The sequence below is a fragment of the Oryzias melastigma genome, linkage group LG22 (assembly GCF_002922805.2).
Source record: "Oryzias melastigma strain HK-1 linkage group LG22, ASM292280v2, whole genome shotgun sequence".
In the NCBI taxonomy this organism is placed as follows: domain Eukaryota; kingdom Metazoa; phylum Chordata; class Actinopteri; order Beloniformes; family Adrianichthyidae; genus Oryzias; species Oryzias melastigma.
The window spans coordinates 25,571,093-25,592,003 of record NC_050533.1 but is presented as its reverse complement, the minus strand read 5'-3'; the positions used below and the strand labels follow the sequence as shown (position 1 = coordinate 25,592,003).

Below are 20,911 nucleotides of genomic sequence, written 5' to 3'. Positions count from 1 at the left end.
TCCTCCATCATGCCACAAAAACATGTCAAAAACAGCAAAATCACTACTTTCATTGGAGTGGGTCTTCAAAGGCTGTGGTGGAACGGGTGTCCTCATTCAAGACAGCTTCCAAAAATCTCTTGGTTTAATTCGAGCTCAGTTGTTTTCCGGGTTCATATTCTGTTAGCAGGTTTGTGTTTTCCTCATTTCACACTCTCACCTGCTTTCATTTGATCTGTGGTTGTCTTCATCCATCCATCCATCCATTTTCTTGTCCGCTTCTTCCCTTTCGGGGTCGCGGGGGTGCCGGAGCCTATCCCGGAACTGAAGGGCGAAGGCGGGGTTCACCCTGGACAGGTCTCCAGTCTGTCTCAGGGCCTCAATCACACACATTCACTCTCACATTCACACCTAGGGGCAATTTAGAGTCACCAATTAACCTATGAAGCATGTTTTTGGACGGTGGGAGGAAGCCGGAGTCCCCGGTGAAAACCCACGCATGCACGGGGAGAACATGCAAACTCCACACAGAAAGGTCCCAGCCGGGAATGAACCGGGGCCTTCTCGCTGTGAGGCAAGAGCGCTAACCACTGCGCCACCGTGCAGCCCTCAAAGAATTTGAGCCTTCCTTCTGTTGGATTCAGGCGAGCGGATAATGGGCAGTCATCAAGTGGTGCAGTATCATGTTTTGGCTAGTATGGAGATTGAAACCATGACCTTGGCGTTATTAGCACCACGCTCTGACCAGCTGAGCTAACAGGCCAGTGGTTGTCTTCAGTTCAGTCAATTCTCCTCAGTGAGTTTAAATGTCAGATTTCACTTCAGCTTGATCAGGTTCTGATATTGTTTTTGTTTCCTAGTATTTTTGTTTTTGTCATCAGTTCTGCTCTCACATACTTCAGTACCAGTTCCAGACAGTTTTTCTTTTATTTTGACAAAGCTGTAGTGCAGTCCTGTGGACATACACTTAGTAAAACTACTGTCTGTCTTCTACCTTTTGTTTATCTTGTTTTGTTGGTCTGTTTCCTGGACCTAAATGAGTAGTTTGTCACCACCAACACTGCAGCAGCTGCCATGAATTACCAGAGGAAACAATAAAAGATGGTGCTCTCTGGAATGTCTGTCAGGAATGTCTTTAATTTGACATGTCGAAGTCTTGTTTGGTTGCAGTCAAACCTCACATCTAAATGTGTCATATTCCTCTGCAATTACCACGCTGTGTCTTATAATGCAGACCATATGGGTGTTTAACTGGAGACGTTTGAAGAATGAAAAACATTTAGGAAAATATATGAGAATGACGCATGAAGTTATGTTCTATAAAACAGATAATAAGGAGGTTTCGCTCTGGTACTCTGAAAATATTAAGGAAATTAAAGATATTCTCAACCCGTCACAACAACAGATGAAGATACATGAAGCATTGAACGGCACCTCCCTATGCACAACATTGATATGAATGTTACAAAGAACTGTTTGTCGTGCAAAAACTACCAATGACTTTTCAGTTCCCACAACTGACAAAAGCAGTTAATGACAAAAAAAAAAACGTAAAAACATTTTGCTTCATCCATCCATCCATCCATCCATCCTCAGAACCAGCAGAATCTCTTTAGGGGTCACGAGGTTACTGGAAGCAATCCAGCAACTGTGGGGCAAAGGTGAGGTACCCTGGACAACAACGATTAGTTGACTAATCAACTATTAAAATAGTTTAATCATTTAATTTAATAGTCGATTAGTCGTTACTTCATATTATATGGAGTCAGAGTGTGGTAAAGTTGAAAGTTATAATGACATTCTATATGGCATTTATTAAGGTTTTTTGGGCTGTTTTGGAGTTTAGTTAATATTTCAGCTACATGCTAGCTGTTTTGGCTAATTTAAACTATTTTCAGTTCTTTAGGCTAATTTCACATTTAAATAATATTTTAGCTGGCCATTAACGTCGGGGTTGTTAGTTATCAGCAGCACTAGCGTTTCAGCTATCAGCTTCACCGTTTTTAGCTATCAATTTCAGAATCTTCAGCAATCAAATTCAGCTTACAGCATTCACACTAACATTTTCACAGGTAATGCTATATATCTTAGTTTTTAATTAGTTTGAAGCTAATGATGATTAAGATGTGTGTTTTACATTTAATTGATACATGACACGATTAGTTGACTAATCTGAAAAAATAATTGGTGATTAGTCGACTATTAACACTAGAATTCCTAAGCCTGCGCAAATTTGCGCAGGGAAGAGTTTCCCCCTTTAGTCCGAGAGCCCATTGTTGTGTCATGGTGGGTCACTGATGAGCCATTAACTGGCCCATGTATATGTTAATGCAGCATGTAGTACCTAATGTGTATTTGAACTAACAGGTTGTGTGGGGGTTGGAGTTACCTGATGCATGTGGACAAGTATTGGCTTTCCTGCTTTTACTCACATTTGAACTAAAGTTCCATCTCATTCCTAACCCAGAGTTCAATATGATGTTGCTCCACCTTTTGCTGCTATTGCAGCTTCAACTCTTCTGGGAAGGCTGTCCACAAGGTTGAGGAGAGTATTTATAAGAACTCTGGATCATTCTTCCAAAAGCTCATTGGTCAGGTCACACTGATGTTGGTGGAGAAGGTCTGGCTCTCAGTCTCTGCTCTAATTCATCTCAAAGGTGTTCTATGGCGTTCAGTTCAGGACTCTGTCCTCCATGTCTTTATGGACCTTGCTTTGTGCTCTGGTGCACAAAAATGTTGGAAGATGAAGGGCCCGCTCCAAACTGTTCCCACTAAGGTTGGGAGCATTGTCCAAAATGTTTTAGCCTCCTGAAGCATTTAAAGTTCCTTTCACTGGAACTAGGGGGTCTGAAAAACAAGCCCACACCATCATTCCTCCTCCACCAATGCAGTCTGAAACGTCCCGTTCTCCTGCAACCTCCAAACCTTTGTAGGTTTGGAGGTTTGCAGTCTTGTAGGCCAGGACTGCCTGGTCCTAAAAAACCTGTTTCTCTTAGGTATGTGGATGGGGGGAGGGAGCAGAACTGTGTGCTGTCGTACAACCTAGATCTAATTTGCAATTTCAAGGTCATTAAATGCATCAAAAAGGAATAAACCCCCCCCCCATGTCACCAATTTAAAGGTAAAAATAAAATATAAAAGTAAAAACAAATATTTCATATGTACTATTCCTGAGCGGGATTCGAACTCATGACCTTCTGAATGTGAGTCAGCAGCCATATCCACTTCACTTTCTAGTGGCGGAATCTGGAATGCATGTCAAACTTAAATTTAAACATGACATTCTGCATTGCGAAATCAGGAAGTCATTGTTGATGGTTTAAAGGCATTTGTCCGTGTTAAAAATATTTCTTTCACCTGCATTGAACAGTTTTGAGGTAAAAATAAAATTTAAAAGTAAAAACAAATATTTCATGTGGACTATTCCTGAGCGGGATTCGAACCCATGACCTTCTGAACCTTACAATCTGCATTGCGAAATCAGATAGTCATTGTTGATGGTTTAAGGCAGGGGTCTCAAACTCAATTCAGCTGGGGGCCACTGGAGACTGAGTCTGGGTGAGGCCGGGCCGCATCAGGGTTTTCACAAAAAAAGCGCTGATAAAACATTCCAATGTTCTCAAATATCTTTGTTTTTAACACAAAATAATGAATAAAATAAATAAATATATTAAATAATGAATTAAAAAGCAGGCAAATCAGTATGGAAGTTTTTTTTAGTTCCATCAGACCCTGAATTTTTTTTTATGTTGAATTTCTGACCTCTTGAAATTTTTAAGTCTCAAAATTAAAAACTCTGATTTTTTTTAAGATAGAAAATATTTTTGGGAGCATAAAATTTTACTGTTTAAAATGCAAGGGTTGAAAAAAAAATCACAACAAAAATTCAGAAAAAGAAATCAGTGGTTAAGAAAATTCAGAATAAAAATTTAGAACAAAAATTCAGGGGTTAAAAAAAATCAGTCTAATGGAACTAAAAAACTTCCATAAAGTAATAAATTAAAATAATAATAATGACCATACAGCAGATACATATTACTGAAGAAACCACATATTGACTGACTAGAGAAAAGTCATTATTTTTATTCAGTTTCAAATGTCTGTGTTAACAGATCCTCCTACAGAGAGAGAGTAGCCCCGGTACCGAGAAAATCTTTGAAGGATTTCCTTTTTTGTAGATTTTTGTAGAACTCCTCAGAATAAATGAATCTAATCTATGTGTCTCCCATTCATTGGAGGTGTGGGGTGCTCGTGCGCGCCGGCTGCGTCAGTGCGCATTCTGGGGGCTGCTGGGGGCAAACGCGCGTACCAGATTATCGGACTTCTACTCGTGTTTACATGGACTGGAATGCGCGCCGACACAGCCGGTGTGTGAACCTTAAGATTCACAGACACGCCGCAGGTGAGAGCCAAGCTCAGGTTCGCGTGTCTGACAGGCGGGTGCAGCGGATCCCCGCGCGGTGAAACAGGGCGGGTTACAAGTTTGCGGCTCGGAGCTTGAGGAGTTCTGATTCAATAGGAACAGTCAGCACGTTAAAAAAACGTATTCCTCGACATCATATGTGTATTCATTCTAAGAGAGACATCCACAGACGGACCTGGTAGCTTCTCCTACATGCGGCGCTGCAACAGAAACACATTTTTTACGAGCTGCAAGCAGCAAATTCCCCACGCGGTGCACGCGAATTCATCGCGCGAATCGCGTTTGGTGCTTAATGGCTCCTCCTCCGCCCAGCTGATTGGAGGAAGGAATGAATGATTGACAGAGGCACTGGACATCCCGCAGATGTCCCGCCGATGTCCCGCCTCCAGAGCCATATACCTCACTGTGATTGGTTCATTCAGCTCTGCACACAGCAACTGTCATTCATGTCAGCCTTATGGGCTGCACTAACAGTAATCTTTCATATGAAGATGGCCCGCGGGCCGCGAGTTTGAGACCCCTGGTTTAGGGTGATCACCACAACACTACTTTGAGAAGGGGAGGGGGGCATTGCAGCAGAAGCTGAAAGTTCCAGGGATTCTAGTGTTAAAATAATCGTTTGTGTCAGCACTACTGGGCAGGTTGCCAGTCTTTTCCAACACAATCGCACTCATTCACTCACACCAAGGAACACTTCCAAATCACCAGTTAACCCATGAAGCGGGTCTTTGAACTGTGGGAGGAAGTGCTTGGAGAAAATCCACTCATGCACATGGACGACATACAAACTCACACAAACGAAGGTTCCAGGACCTCATGGCTACATACATACATGATAAACTACTTCAATAAACTGAATTCAAATACCAAAAGGTTGTAGGTATAGTAATCAAAATAAACCCAATAGCATGGCTTATTGTTCCAAAGTTAGCTTCTTCTGGTTTGTTTGTTTGTTTATAAGGATCCCATCAGTTAATGAACATGCCAGCTGCTGTTCTTCCTGGAGTCCCACTTTCTTAAAGCCACAAATGCAATACATATACAAACAGATATACATGTACATGTATGCACTCTCCACAACAATGTGAACAAAAACAATATAACAATAATATAATAACAATTAAGACACAAAACAAAACACAAACAGACAAAAACACAAAATACACCACAATCACCCTGGTTCTGTCCAGGTTCAAACTCTGAGTTGTAGTAGTAATAGTTGTAGTACCTGTCCAGGAGTTGACCTGTACGAGTACTGTGAGTTTTTGAGTTGTCAGGGTTTGTATTCCCGTAAGACCAGGTGTTTGACTCATTAGAAGTCAGTTTTGCACACTCATACAGTGACATTATGAAGGCTGTTTTTAGGAGTCGTCAAATTAAACTCTGAGAATGGAATCTGCCTCCTTGATGCCTCCTTCAGTGCTAAAAAGTATTTCCAAATGTTTCCGGATGCTGGGAGTAGACAGAAGGAAGGCTGGGCTGCTTCACTGGGTTTGTCAGGAATTTGTGGCTTGCTGCTTCAGCCACAGGCCCGCTTGACCTGGAGCTCCAGAAATTAAGCCCAACCACGCTTTACCAGGAAACACATTTCAGGAACATCCAGGAATCCATCATCAGTGCAGCCAGAGATGCTGATTAGCAAAATCCTGAAAGCAATTAACTGATCCAAACAATAAAATGAAGATGTTTTTCTATAAAGAACAGATTACATTTCTAAGTCCTTTAGATGGTCAAACATAAATTAACATAATGAACAGTAATTAACTTGATGTGTGTTGAACAATAATGAAAGATCCCACGGAAATAGAATCTCTGTCAGGATTTAAACTGAATCTGGTGATCTGTGATTTTAATCTTTTTATAAATAATGCATTATGTTTTAAAACCTGGTTCTGGATCTTCCAGGTGTTGTCTGTCAGATGTTGGATAGAAAACATGGGGGCAGCAGGTGTGTCATGTGACCAAGAACCTCAGCTAAACCAGGGGCTTGACTAATTCTGGCTTTACTGTTTGTTCATTTCTTTCATAAGCCCTGTTCTTGAATAATCAACAAACGGAAATCTTAAAATTTAACTTGAAATATATTTAATTTCCTTCTATTATTGTGTGACAGTTTGTTTTAGGTTTTTTTGCACTTGCATGCCGACTTACTGGAGCCTTTGTCAGTTCCTGTCCAGCGTCTGCCTCATCTAAGATCACCTCACTTAAAGAGGCTTAATCCTGCTGCTGATGTTGGGGTCACATGCATGCTGGTCAAATGGGGAGACCTAATCCTCCAGATCACCCATATGGAGTCATGGAGATGTGTGGAGTTTAGAGGCTTGAAAAGCAGGAACGTAGATAAGAAACATCACAGGGAGTGTTGGAGAAGTCTCCTGGTCTGATCAGATCCCTCACAGGGGATGCTCACGCTCAAGTTTCTTCAGTTTCTAGATATTTGTGAATCAAACATCCAGAGAAGAAACCAGCCAGTAAGAAATGCTCCAACTTTCTTTTCCTGTCCTTCATTCATGAGCGGCTGTCTTCCTGAAGCCGTTTGTCAGACACACATTCCTGGACTCGGCCTCCTTTGAATGAGGCTCTGACTTGTGCAGAGGAGGGTGATAATGGAAGATTTAGGAGCAGAGATTTGTCTGCGTGAAGCATCCCAGCAGAAATCCAGAGTCATCTGTGTGCGTTTGTGAAGCATATGGAGAGCATGTGGAGCATGCTGTCTCTTTTCCTCCAAATCCCTCTTTCTGACTGCTACTCATCGTGGTTTGTGTTGGAGGGCTCTGCTCTGATGACGGTCCAAAACAATCTTCCTCCTCGCTTACGAGCATTAGATGTTTCCTTTTGCAGCATCAGCTCATCAAAGGGCTCACAAAAGAGCTTTGGGTATTTTTAGACGATGAATCCTGTTCTGTCTTCACGCTGGGAGGAAGTACTGCAGCCACATGCTGGTCCAGAATCCTCTGTGCCGGGTCTCATACAGATGCTTATGCAGTGTGAAACTGAACAGGAAGATGAAAGGGATGCTCTAATGTTACACTTAGAAACACGTGATTCCTAAGACATGCTACAGTGCTCTCTCTTTCTGCCCGTCATTACTCTGCCCTGCATTTGTACACACTGTGATTACCTCTTTTTGATAGAATCTCTTTTACTGATCGTGTTGACTGTGTCGTCCCTTATCTGCTGTTCTGGTCGTTCCATTGCTTTGAACAGTAAAATTCTCCCTGGAAACTACCATTTTTTAATTTATCTTTTTAATTTATTCTAGAAAAGTTTTCCTTCGTCCTTCATTGTTCTGTTTCCCTCTGAAGTGTCAGACTCCAGCTGTTCCAACAAACAGACACATTTAAGGAAAATGATCAGAGTCTCATCAGACTGGAGCAGCAGCCTGTTCACGTCTTTAAGTTAAAACATCTACTGATAATCTTAACAAATGATCGCTTTTGTTAGGGGTGTAACTATTCATTTTAACAACAATTTGATTCATTTCATAACGTGTGGGTAGTGATTTATCTAAGTTTGGTTCATTCTGAACGATGGGATTCACTGAACTAAAATCAATGCAGGACATCCATCCATCCATTCATCATCCACTCTTTTAACCCACCGTATCCCCTTAGAGCTCAGGAGCTGGAGTGGAATCAGACCAAACACAGATTCAACTGAGACCTTTCACTGGAAATTTTGTCAATCTACCTAAGATTATTAATCTTAAAGCTAGTTAGAAAATCTTGTTGATGTTTATTTTAGATATAAACAACAGCATGTTCAAGATTATTGAACTTGTTTTAAGAAAATATGTATTATCTGTCTTTTACAGTAGTCATTTACAACAAAACAAACAAAAAAAAAACCCTGCAGGCCTGATTTAAGGACAAAAACATTTCTCAATTTAAATTATTTTAGATGTTATCACTTTTTAAAAACTTGAAATAAGTAATCCACACATATTCCAAAAATGCATTTGAAAACTGATTTGAAAAGCTTTCACAATATTTACTGGTAGACGATACATTTTAATCAAGCTCCTATGTTGTAGTTTTTAGATTATTTTATCTTAAATTATTACTTAAAACAAGTGTTTTTAGCTAATTTCAAGATTTAACCTGTTTACTAAGGTCTTGACAAGTAAAATTCATTCGCTGCACCGGCGGATAATTTGACTTTTTTTTTGTTGATTTCTTCTAAAAAGAAATACTTTTTTCCAGATATAAGTTGGTGTTTTTTTGCAGTGTTTCAGTGGTGAATGAGATGAGGCGGGTGTTGGTTTTTTCATGGGAATCTCTGGCCCGGGTGGAGACAATCTCTAACTAAACGTGACATTGGCTTCAGCTCCTCCATGAGGACACTTCTGATAGACTTCTCTGGACAGTAGATAGGTGTACCTGAGCCAACTCACCTGGACACACTCTCTGATAGTCTTTTTCTCTTTTGTTCAGTCACTTTGCATTTTATAAATAAAATAATTGTTCCTGAAATTTTTGAAAGGGTTCTTTGCTAACAGCATTATTGAAACATTTTAAACAGCATGGTGTATATATTTTAAAATATATATTTTAAAACACGTTCCAAATGAAAAATTAAAGATTTCAGAATTGTATTTTAAGTTCACGGTTTTGGCCAGTAGATCTAATCCTATAGCAGTTCTTTATGAACCAGCAGATTTGTCAAATAGAGGTCAGAAATGAAACATTTGGTCAAAATTTAGCCCTTCGGTGTTTCAGTTCAAACTCCCATCATTACTCTCAATTTGTTATGTAAAGGACAGTTCAGTTTAGACCCACTAACAGTCTTGTTGACCCTTGCTAACCATTGCTAACCATTCCATTGCTAACAAAGCACCATAATCTGTCAAAGAACGAAGGAAAGTTTGAATGCTTCAGGAATGTCCAGATCATGCAGGTCTGCACGTTTAAGAGACAGGGAGCTTTGGGTTTGTTAAAACCAACAGCTGAAGGTCCTTAATGACTAAAAACATTGTCAGAATCTGAAAAATCTTTTCTTTTGAAAACATTGAATACATTAATGCTGAATTCTACTTACTGAGTGCTTTTGCAAGATATGTTTTACAAACACAGAAGAGACTTTAAGCCAGCAGCAGTGGGTTTCAAATCTTCACCATCACTAAAATAATCTCTTTTTATGATGCATATTATCATTTATCCAGAGGTGCTGCAATTATTGAACATTAAAGTCTTAAGATACAGCTGTTTCCTCTCTGAGAAGCTGAAGATCTGCCAAATAACCATTTTCACTGAGCTGCAATCTGACGGGTCAGTTTGTGGTTGTCCAGCACATTTATATTGTTTCAATTAAGCTCAACATTGTTCAGAAAACACAGAAGGAGTCCTGCAAGTGGACCCAAAGCGCTGCTTATGGTTTCAGAGATATTCCACTTATGCATCATTCACTGGTTGTTGGTTGTGGGTTTTGGGGCTTTGCATTCCTGAACGTGTTGTTTGTGCAGCCAGTTTAATGTCCTGATCTCCACAGGAAACTGTCCTCAAACCTTTTCCAAGTAACAGAGTGTTTTCCTAACTATAGTTACAGTTTATTCTTGTAATTATAATTGGAAAACACAATAGGAAGAGGATTATTGTTTCAGAAGAGGTTAATCATGCGTCATGATCCAGGTTGTGACCAGATTCACTCATTACTTCCTGGTTAGTGAACTCTTTAGAGCACGTGTCAGAGCCAAGGCCCGGGGGCCCGATCCGACCCGCTGGGGGACTATATACGGCCCCCCAGATCAGTTTTTGTTATTAACGGCCTGTGCTGGTAACAACTCTTATTGACATATGGTTAAAGACCCGCCGTGTCAAACATCGGTGTTTTGGGTGTCCCTAACACGTTTGTTTTAAATTGAGGCTCCCAACGTCTGGGCCACAAACCGGTACCGAGACTTGGACTGCACCGGTATCCTAACTCCAACCTGAACCCGTTATTGGACACAAGTCGATACCAGTTCCAGATTAGGTACCGGTTCCAGATGCGGACAAGGCTAGGAAACCCGGTTAGTGTACTGTATCAGCCATGTTGAAAAATGAAGTTTTTAAATTTTATACATGTAGCTTTAGAGTGTTCAGTAAATGTTTATCCTGTTCGGCCCGCAACCTAAGGTGTGTTTAGGATTTTGGCCCCTGTGTGATTGAGTTTGACACTCCTGCTTCAGACTCATCTTGTCAGAGTGTCCAATTAGTGGAGCTGCTAACTCAAAAAATCTTTCATTTTATGATACAAGCATGAAATTTGGCTGAAGTACTTATAAGACACCAAATTTTAAGAAAAAAGTGCTAGCCACTTTAAATTCCAAAATGGCGGCCATTTTCCAAGATGGCCACCAAAGGTTGTTGGTGTAATGAGTTACATTGAAAAAATATGAGTACTTCATCAGGTAACTTGACTGCCAGAGCCATTATAGGGCATTTTTTTAGGCAGAAAGAGCTCATCCTCACTGCCACCCTGGCATTAGCAGTCCATTTTTGGGGCAAAAAACCATTGAAAACCATTGAAAACATCATCAAGTAAACTATTTTTATGATATTCTGCCAACTTTACTGCCATCTTGAAAAAAATGGCGGCCATATTGGATTTTTGTGTGGCTGGCACTTTTGTCCTGTAACTAGACCCAGAGACTATAACTGTACCAAATTTCATGCTTCTATCATCAACTGAACGATTCTGGCTAAAAATGACACTAAGCTGCTCCACTAAATTCAACAATTTCAAAATCCAGTTCCATTGAAATTTCCCAGAAGTCTCTACAAAAAGCTAGTGCACATCCATGCTCACTATGCATAGTGTCAGAATGATTTGTCATTTGAAAAATGTCAGATACATGCTGCTCCATGCAGATATTTATTTATTTATTACAAATCATCACAGTTTTCTTCATTAGAGCATAGTGGATTCATAAAAAATCTTTGTAAAACTTTTATTTTTGTTAGGTTTTTGTTGACTTAAAGAGTGACGTTGTATTTGGCATTAAAAAATAATATCTAGAGAGCATGTTTCCCAATAGAATTGAAATCCAGGGTGCAGTCCCATGCTGTAGAGTCTTTTGGGGGTTAGAGAGTAGCAGGTGAACACGGACAAAGCCTGCTTCTTATCTCCACCTGCGATGAGCAGACTGCTCACTAGCACGGTTCAACTCAGCTGTGGATCTGCCTCTGTGACAGGTTCAGTCCATACGATCACCGCCAAAAAGTCCTTTGCATTAACAGACTCTCCAGTCATCTGATCAAGTCAGTGATGTGTGGTGAAGGTTGTTGGTGAGGACTGATGCCTTTGGAGTCAGATTTACAAACAAATGAAAGGTCTATACGGGTCATTTGGAGAAGATTTAACGCCCCACCCATCATGTTTCAAATGATCCACAAACAAATTGCTAAAACATGTAGTATCTGACTATATTTATAAGATGCACTTCATTTGAGTGTGTTTCATGCTCTGTCTGGTCTTAATGATTCTTCTGCTTCTCATCTCTAGAGCAGGAGTGTCAAACTCAATCTCACAGGGGCCAAAATCCAAAACACACCGAACAGGATAAACATTTATTGAACACTCTAAAACTAAATTTTTACCACTTTAAAAATGTTTTTTTTAAGATTACTATAAATAAAAAAAGGCAGGAATATTATTGCAGAATAGTTGAACTAAAACCAGACATGTCCAAAGGGTGGCCTGTGGGCCAAGTGTGGCCCCCATTTAAATATTCAACGGCCCTTGGGCTCCTTTAATAAAATTAATACAATTTCAGCATTTTCTAAACACTGTGTCTGTATTTTTTGATTGTGGTTAGCTACACTACGTTGTCATATTCACCATGAAGAGACAGGAGACGTACCATCTACAACTTGCTAACTGGGAATGAACAGTGTGAAAATTGTCAAATTGACAGGGATTCTGGTTATAACAGCATATTTAGATGTATTTGTTCTACAGTAAGAAATGAAAACCATCCCATTGGAATAAAATGTCCATTAATTGGTTCATTTAAATGTAGTGTTATTAAAATAGCTAAAACAACATCAGATAAATGAGTTGACCCTTAAACATTTCCCAATGACTGAATCTGGCCCTCTTTGGAAAAAGTTTGGACACTCCTGACTTAAACAACTTTCAATATTCTACTCTACATAAAAATATATTTTTTCAAAATGATACAAGTTAGAAATGAGCGCAAGATAACATCGGGTCATTAATAACAATAAAATAAAATTGTCTGAAGGGCCGGATAGAATTACCCGGAGGGCCGGATAGAATGACCTGGAGGGCCGGATCCGGCCCCCGGGCCTTGACAATCAGGTTATGCACAAAGTCAATTTCTTAATACAATTATTTTCTTTTCAGTTCTGAGCTGTGTGCATTTCTGGGATGCTACGGTAACACTTTATGGAAAATTAACATTTTTAGCCCAAAAGTAATTTTTTAATAAAAGCAGAAAGAAGTTGAGTGAAGATGAGTTTAACAATAAAACATAAAAAAATCTCATCTTGTATGGCGGGTACAACCAAAGAAACATACTAAAAACAACATGAAACATAATTGGGACAAATCAACAAACACAAATAAGGAAATTAAAATATTTCTGTAAACACATCCTAATGAACAAGTGCTCACTTTGAAAAGGAACCCCAAACATTCTGGGTGAGTTGGTTTAATACTCCACATTAATTGGGACATCATGTAAACAGCAACACAATGTACAAAATAAAAAGGAAACAAATGAAGTTCTACATGCCGTCCTCTGTAATGTTTTAAGGTTTTTGCTCTGGTTATTTCTGCTCACCTTCACTGCCACATATAAACATGTTGCTTTACAAACGGATCATAAAGTAAAGCTAACACATGTTTTCATGAAACAGCTGTTATATCTAAGGAAATATCCGATGAATCTGGACGGACTCATCTCCCGCCTCCATCACTGTTCATCCCCTTTTCTGCTCAGAACTGAACAATGGAGTCACTCCTGGGAAAATGCAGTTTTGGTTGAGGTGCAATTTTCCTGACAAGTGCTCTTAGGTAAATGTGACTGTGTGATAGAAATGTCTCTGCTCATTTTCATGGCTGGAAAGAGGAGGGAGAAACGAGCGAGTCGGGGGTGGGGTGGTGGAGGGATGAGATTGGATTTTCGGGGTTTCCTTCAGAGGGCTGAGGAGAGGAGAGCGGCTGAGAGCAGATCTCCTCCCTGAGTAACAGAGGATGTCTATTTGCTCCTGCTGTCATTCAGAACACGATTCTGCAGATGGAACGGCAGAAATACTGCAGCTGAGCGATGCATATTCATGAATTCCGTTCCAATCAGACCATCTCTGTGCGAGTGGAATGCAAGCTCAACTCACCCACTTAGAAGCTGGTGTAGCATTTACTGGAGACTCCATGAGCCTGCTGTGTTCAGTCTGGGCTAAATTTATTTTTGATAAACCTGCTGCTGGACTGTGGGCACAATATTTTCAGGCAGATATTTCATCATGCAGAGTGCAGCAGTGTGCATGAGCTTTTTTCCTCTCGCTGGCTTGCTACGAAGCAAATTCCAGAAAAGAATTGTCTTTGAGTTTCTTTCTTTCCTGTGTCTGTGTTTCATTCCATTTTTCTGTCTTTGCCGCTCACACTCTCTTCTGAAGTGGAAAATCTGAAGTAATTGGTTTCTGAATTAAAGAAAGCAAGCAGGGATGAAAACAGGCTCTAATTCATTTTCCTCTCTCTGGGAGAACGGCTTGGTGGGAGACGCTGGGGAATTCTGGCAAACCGGCATTCATCCCGCATTTCCCTGAAAACAATCAGCGGCGTTCCTCGGGCTGGAGGTGCTTCTATTAATGGAGCTCTGGGTCAGTGTTGGCTTGCTGAGGCTTATTTTGATTAACCTCACACCTCTGCAGCCCAGACAAACTCCGCCTTAATGCACTTCAGAGAAAGAGCTTTCAGAGCAGGGATGGGTTCGCTGAAAGCAGTTTCAAAAACACATAATTGGCTGGCTGTCAGGGGAAAAGACTGGCAAGGAATCATAAACGGGAGAGGGGGGCTTAAATAAAAGGCTTATACTTATACTTAAAGAAATAGAGAGGTTTTCAGCTTGGTGTCAACGTCTGACACAAAGGCTCAATGTGGTGCATTATCTGAAAACCAGCATTAAAATGTGTGGAACAATCAGCCATTCCGTCCTTTCAGCGTGATGCACCTCAGGGGTTCAGGTAGCTGCTGCTTTCTGCACACTGAGGAGCTAATCCACAGCTGTGAGACTGCCGACTGCATTTGACATGATTTGACATGAATCATCTCCCCCTGAATGGGATAATGGCTCCCCAGCTCAGCGGCTGCGTTTCACTTTGTCCGATCAACGGACAATCTGCTGAGTAGCACGAGGACCGACGATGTCTCCCATTCAGCCCCAAAGCAGTGAAGCACATAGACACACGTTCAGCCCACGGCAACTTCAGCAACCCGAGTTTAGGTCTGAAGAGTGCCGTGAAACTACAACCAAAAATACATTCCACTCATTCAACCAGGCTTGGTACCATGCTGAATACTCTGTGGTTCAGAACGCATACTTCAACTTTACCTGTCTCAATTATTCTACAGGAAACCAGAGTCTCTCCTTTGGACTGGTTTACAGCGCTGGAGAGGCAGGAGATCAGAGTGCACAGTCATGCACAGCTGCCACAATGTGTGCTGAGCGGCAGAAAGCCAAAGGGAGAAGCAGTTCGTCTCATGTTATTGGGTAAAGCAGCTAGAAAACAACAAAAACTTACCACTTTAAAAGCATTGTTGCTGTGATCAGATTCCTGTGTGTAAAGCTTTAGTCACCACTGCCTCTACAGGTGGATACCAGCTGTCTGCAGGTGAAATCTTAACAAACCTCTTTGGGGACACACGCGGTCTGCTCGACATATCAGGATCACAGATCCGTCCATGAGCCCGTCCAGTGAAAATGTTCATGGATGACAGACTGCAGTGAACACCAGTGCAGAATGTAAGGGTAAACGAGTGAAGCAGGTGAAGTTGTGAGGAGTCATACACTAAATGTGTCAAAGTCAAGGCCCGGGGGCCGGATCCGGCCCTCCAGATCATTTTATTGTTATTAATGGTCCGATGTTATCTTGGACTTCTTTCTAACTTGTATAATTTTGACAAAATATATTTTTATGGAGAGTAAAATATTGAAGTTATTTAAGGTTTAAATTGATTTATTCTGGAATAATATTCCTGTCTTTTTATTATTCATAATTATGTTAAAAAGTTACAGTTTTAATGGGCATTCTGCAAGATTTTTGGACTATTTGGCATTTAGTCAGATATTTTTTGGCTGTTTTGGAGTTAGGCTAATATTTACACGCTAGATTAAAAAAAATGTTTTTAGCTAATTTAGGGTTTTTCAGTTTTTTAGTTTTTTGAAGTTTAGCTATTTTTTTCAGCTACATGCTAGCTGTTTTGGATAATCTAATGCTTTTTTTGTTGTTTTTATTAGGCTAATTTGACATTTAGCTAATATTTAAGCTGGCTATCAACTTCTACGTTTTCAGCTATAGCCTCAGCTTTTGTCAGCTATCAACTTCAGTGATTTCAGCTATCAATTTCAGCATCTTCAGCAGCCAAATTCAGCTTACAGCATTCACACTAACATGATCACAGGTAATGCTATAAATCTTGATCATAATTATGTTTTCAATTTTTAAAGATGTAGTTTTATTGTGTTCAATAAATGTTTACCCTGTTCGGCCCGTGACCTAAGGTGTGTTTTGGATTTTGGCCCCTAAGTATTGTTGAGGGCAACGACCCTGTATGACGTATTTCTTGGAGCTCTGTGGAAACACTTTTTCTAATTAAATGAAACAGTGACTCCATTGCTGCCACTAGAGATCTCACAGCATCAAAGCTTATCAAATGTTGAGCATGTCATGTGGAATTGTTGGAGCCACAGCTCCTCTGTAGGATCACCAACCTCAGTTTTCTGAAATTGTCTCATTCGTAGCCATGCTCGCGTAGCTCGCCGCTCCACGGCCTGCATAAGACGCCGGCGTCTCCTTTGATCGATGATGATGATTGGAGTGGGGCTTTGAGTGGGTAGTCATGGTGTCTATTAAAAACAAACCCTTAATTTATTATTTTTTTCTTTAGCTGTCCTGTAGTACATCATCACAGACATCAGCTCTACTTTTCAACATGTATTCATTAAAATAGTAAGAACAGATTTCTGCTGAAATGCTGAAGATAATTGATTTCTCTTTGATGAGACATGTTTACCTGGGGCGACATCTTGATTCTCAGGAGAAACCTGCAGGTAAGGAAAAATGAAAAATGTATTAAATCATTCTGAAAAACAATGTTTCCATTTCCATCCATCCTTCACCTTCTGTTAGCTGTTCAGAACTTCTGTGCCCTGGAGAAAAGTGCATCAACTGGATCAAAAATGTTACGTTTTTTTTAATAGACAAATTCTAAAAGCAGGAATCTATGTTACGAACAAACACATTCCATGCGGTCTTCCTTTTTCATTTTATAAACCCTTTAACTTCAGAGCTCCAGTGTTTATGTTCTTTTGTAACTTTTGAACCATTTACATGATAATTCCTGTAGATTGTGAAGGAGAAAAGCGGCGTGAGGCAAATCCACTCCTGTAGTGGATTACAGAAGGAAGACAACGTCCAAACTAAAGCCCAACATCATCTAACAATAAGCAACAAAAGAAGATCTGAATCAGGAATAAAGGAGAATTTTTGTCTAAAAGTCCCCGTATGACATTTCTTTTATTTAAAAAAAGTGTTTTAATGATTATTGTTAAGTTTTTAACCAAAATCCCACAAACTAAATGTCTTAAAAATAAATTTTTCATGTTGATCTGAATCCTGTTTCCAAAATCTCCTCTGAGGGGGCGTGACTCTTGGAGCTCCGCCCCTGTTTCCCCTCCTGTGATTCTGATAGCTCTGTGTCTCTCTAGCATAAATCTCCCCCGCTGCTACATAAAAACATCCATCAGTATCAGTAATGTCCAGCCGTATGGTTCTGATCCGGATGTCAGCTGGACGAGGAAGTGAAGATCTTCATGGACAGAACTTCCTCCAAAATCCTGATTCTTTCTCCTTCCAGTTCACCAAAGACTCTTTTAGCTAATTCTCCAATGTTTATTGACTGTGATCAATACATTCAATCATTGGTTTCTCAGAGTTCTTGATAAAATAATCAAAGCTAACATCAAAATGCTCTTTCATTGATTTACAATCCTTTCCAACTGCGGTCAAATGAGCCGCCGTTCACATTTCCGTGGTCACATCAAGAAGCTCCGTGGAGTCTGGTGGAGATTTTCCAGCGTTCTCAGTCCTGCTACCGTAAGTATTGGATGAAACTCACACCAAAAATCCAGTGATGCTGATTTGACCACAGAAATGTGAACGGCGGCTCATTTGACTGCAGTCAATGTGAAGATACCATCTTCTCTTCTCCAGAACCTGAACTAGACACTAGGAACAGATGAGGGTTTAGTGCATGTGCAGCAGAGCTGTTGATGGAAAGAAGATCATTCATTCAAACAGAGTCTGTCCAAGACACTTTGATTAATTTAAAAGGAGAAATACTCGGAAATGAAAAAACAAAATGATTTCTTATTACATTTGTTCTCTTTCAGAAGAAAAATGACACAGACATGTTAAAAACTCTAAAAACAGATTTTCATCAGACTTTAAAGGAATGAAAAGCGTTTTCATGTCCCATCCTGCAGTTGCTCTTGATGTTCTTTCAAGGTCCTAAAGTCAGGTTGAGATAACCTCGGAAGAAAAACAACACTTTCCATATCAGATGAGCAAATGTTGCTGGCAATCAATCTGGCAGACTTGTAAGGCCATCTCTAAACAGCCATCCATCACTTTACAGTCAGATTATTCACATCTGGGAACATTTGAGACAGTCACCACTTTTCTCAGGACTCGTCCCACCACTGAGTAAACAAATTCCAAAATGTCTGTTACCTCTGAAAGGTAAAAGTCAAACAACAAATATGAGTGTTTGGACATGTATATCAACATGAAATAAAAAAAGAGAAGCAGAAAAAAAACTGTTTTTAGGTTTTCAGCTGAGCAACAGAGCAGTAAAACTTTTTTAAACCTTTTTTCTGAATTTGATTGACCTTCTTTCTCTGCTGCCTTTAAGTCAAACCTTCAGCAGACACTCATGCAGGAAGACAGCAAGCTCACAATTTCAGCAAATCCTCAGAAAACTGGCAAATGGAGAAAGTATCTGTGTTTTACCCCAGAGTTTAGCCCCTTTTTTTAATTAAACTCCAGTGTCCTTTAGAGTTCAGTGACATGTGACATGGCCACACGTGTAGACTGCCATGCGGGATGGCTTGGGTAAATATATATTTGTCGCTCTATTTTTCAGGCGTTTTCAGTGCAGAGTGAGGTGGATGCAGATTGGGCGTGACATTTTTTGTTAGGTGCTTTTTCTGATGCAACCCTGGACAATTTTCAGGATCAGACCTGCAGCTGGTGGTTTCCATCCTGCTGTGCCACATCCATGTCATTTCAGGAACAGGAACGATTATGACCTGATATTTCAAAGTGATTAAAAACAGGTTTTCTCTTTCTTCCATCACTGCTGTGTAACGGTTGCTTCAAAGATTTCGATCTCCTGAAGGAAGAATAATGACATTTCTGCTGTTTTCTCTGCTGTCTCACTCACTCCTGCTGGGTGTTGGTAAAATTTAAGAGAGTTTTCGTGTTTTGTTTGCTGCATTTTGGGCCTCAGCAGCAAACAAACAAAATGCTTCACCCCCCAGCACTGTTTGAAATGTAATAGTAAGAAAACTTTCTCCTCTGCGTCCTCAGTGTTTGATCCTCTGCAGGCTGCAGATCAATCAGAGCTATCAGTGACGGCACAGTGAGGACACTGATGGAAGCTGTGCGTGTGGTGGTGGTGGTTTGGGGGGTTACTCGGCGGTGGCTGAATTCCAGGCCTGTTTACTCCTCTGGTATGGGATGTGTCTGGCATTATCATCCCTGCTCTTTGCTCTCACAAAGTGACCTTTGATTTGTATGCGGGGGTTAATCCAGGGGTGACGAGGCGAACGCTCCTCAATCTGCTGCATCTGCAGCCTCTCAGTGTGAGGGGCTTTAGATGACCGGCGGTCACCAACACAATGAGACATCAGCCCCTTTCACGCCTGACCCTCAAAGCCTCAGAGCCTCAGGATCAGAGCACACGGATCAGCAAACCCAATTCACTCAACTGCTGGATCACAACATGAAGGCTCCAGGTGAACCTCTTCTGATTTGACAGGAAGATTATTGAGAACATTTCTGTTAGCTGAAGAAATCTCTGGATTAACCCTGGGAACAGTTCCCATCGGTGTCTCATTATTCTTTACATCCAGCCACTGTCTCGAGGCCGGAGTCATGCATGCTGCTCACATGGAACCGGCTCCTGGATTTCCTCATTTGATTGTGTGATTAGTTCAGTATCAGGAGGAGCTGCTGTTCCCAGGAACAGCATGTGGATGCAGCACAATCTGCAGTCTCAATCTGTCACGCCACAACAATATCACGTTTTAAACACTATATTAAAATAGTATAATCAGTTATTGTAACTCTATCTAGTACAAATAAAAACCACTCATCCCCGAGGTGTGGAATTCATTTCACACTGGTTTATGTTTGTAATTGTACATTTTTGTTCTTTTAATCTTCTGCTATTAAATCAGCAGAATGTTTTGTGTTTTTCTTTCTTACTGTTTGATTTATTGATGTGTTAAAAGGGGCAGACAAAATAAGTTTTTCTTCTTTCTGTCCCCTTTTCATTTTTTTCTTTCGTTTCCATCATGCTTGCATTTGCAACTCAAGGTTGTATTGCATGTTTCTCCTTTTAATGAATAAAAATGAAATGAATAAAAAAAAATAAAGTTAGGTTTTAAGCTACACTGCTTGAATCAGGATTAAACATCACACCCAATAAAAACTTGGAATGCCGATGGGAGGGGTCAGAGTTGCAGTAGAAGTTTCTAAACACTAAATAATCTTCTTCAGCTGCAGAAACAGATGATGGTGTAAAAACTGAACTCTCCATCATGAAGATCTGGATGTGAGTGCTAAAAATGAAGGACTTTTGCTTCTTGAAGAACCATGGTCTCTTTATTCAGATAACCTGTGGTTTCCCTCCTCTACCAGCGGAGTGGGACTACTTTTTGTAGTCCTTGATAACTCATTTTATCTATCAATTTCAGCATCTTCATTGGCCAAATTCAGTTTACAGCATTCACTCTAGCATTACCACAGGTAATGCTATAAATTAATTAATTAATTCATTCATCTTCCTGGCCGCTTATTCCCTTTTGGGGTTGCGGGGGTGCCATCTAGATCATAATTATGCATAAAAGTTACGGTTTTAAAATTATAAACATTTAGTTTTGGAGTATTTAATAAATGTTTATTCTGTTCGATCCACGACCTAAGGTGTGTTTTGGATTTTGGCCCTTGTGTGATTGAGTCCTACACCCCTGATCTAGAGCATCAGACTCACAGATTTGTT

General features: G+C 40.3%; 1 non-coding gene across 1 annotated transcript; it reads right to left on the bottom strand.

Annotated features, from left to right (window-relative positions):
• Nucleotides 1-668: 668 nt before the first annotated feature.
• trnai-aau lies at nt 669-742 on the bottom strand. Its single transcript has one exon. It is a non-coding gene; the product is annotated as a tRNA-Ile (tRNA).
• Nucleotides 743-20,911: the final 20,169 nt, after the last annotated feature.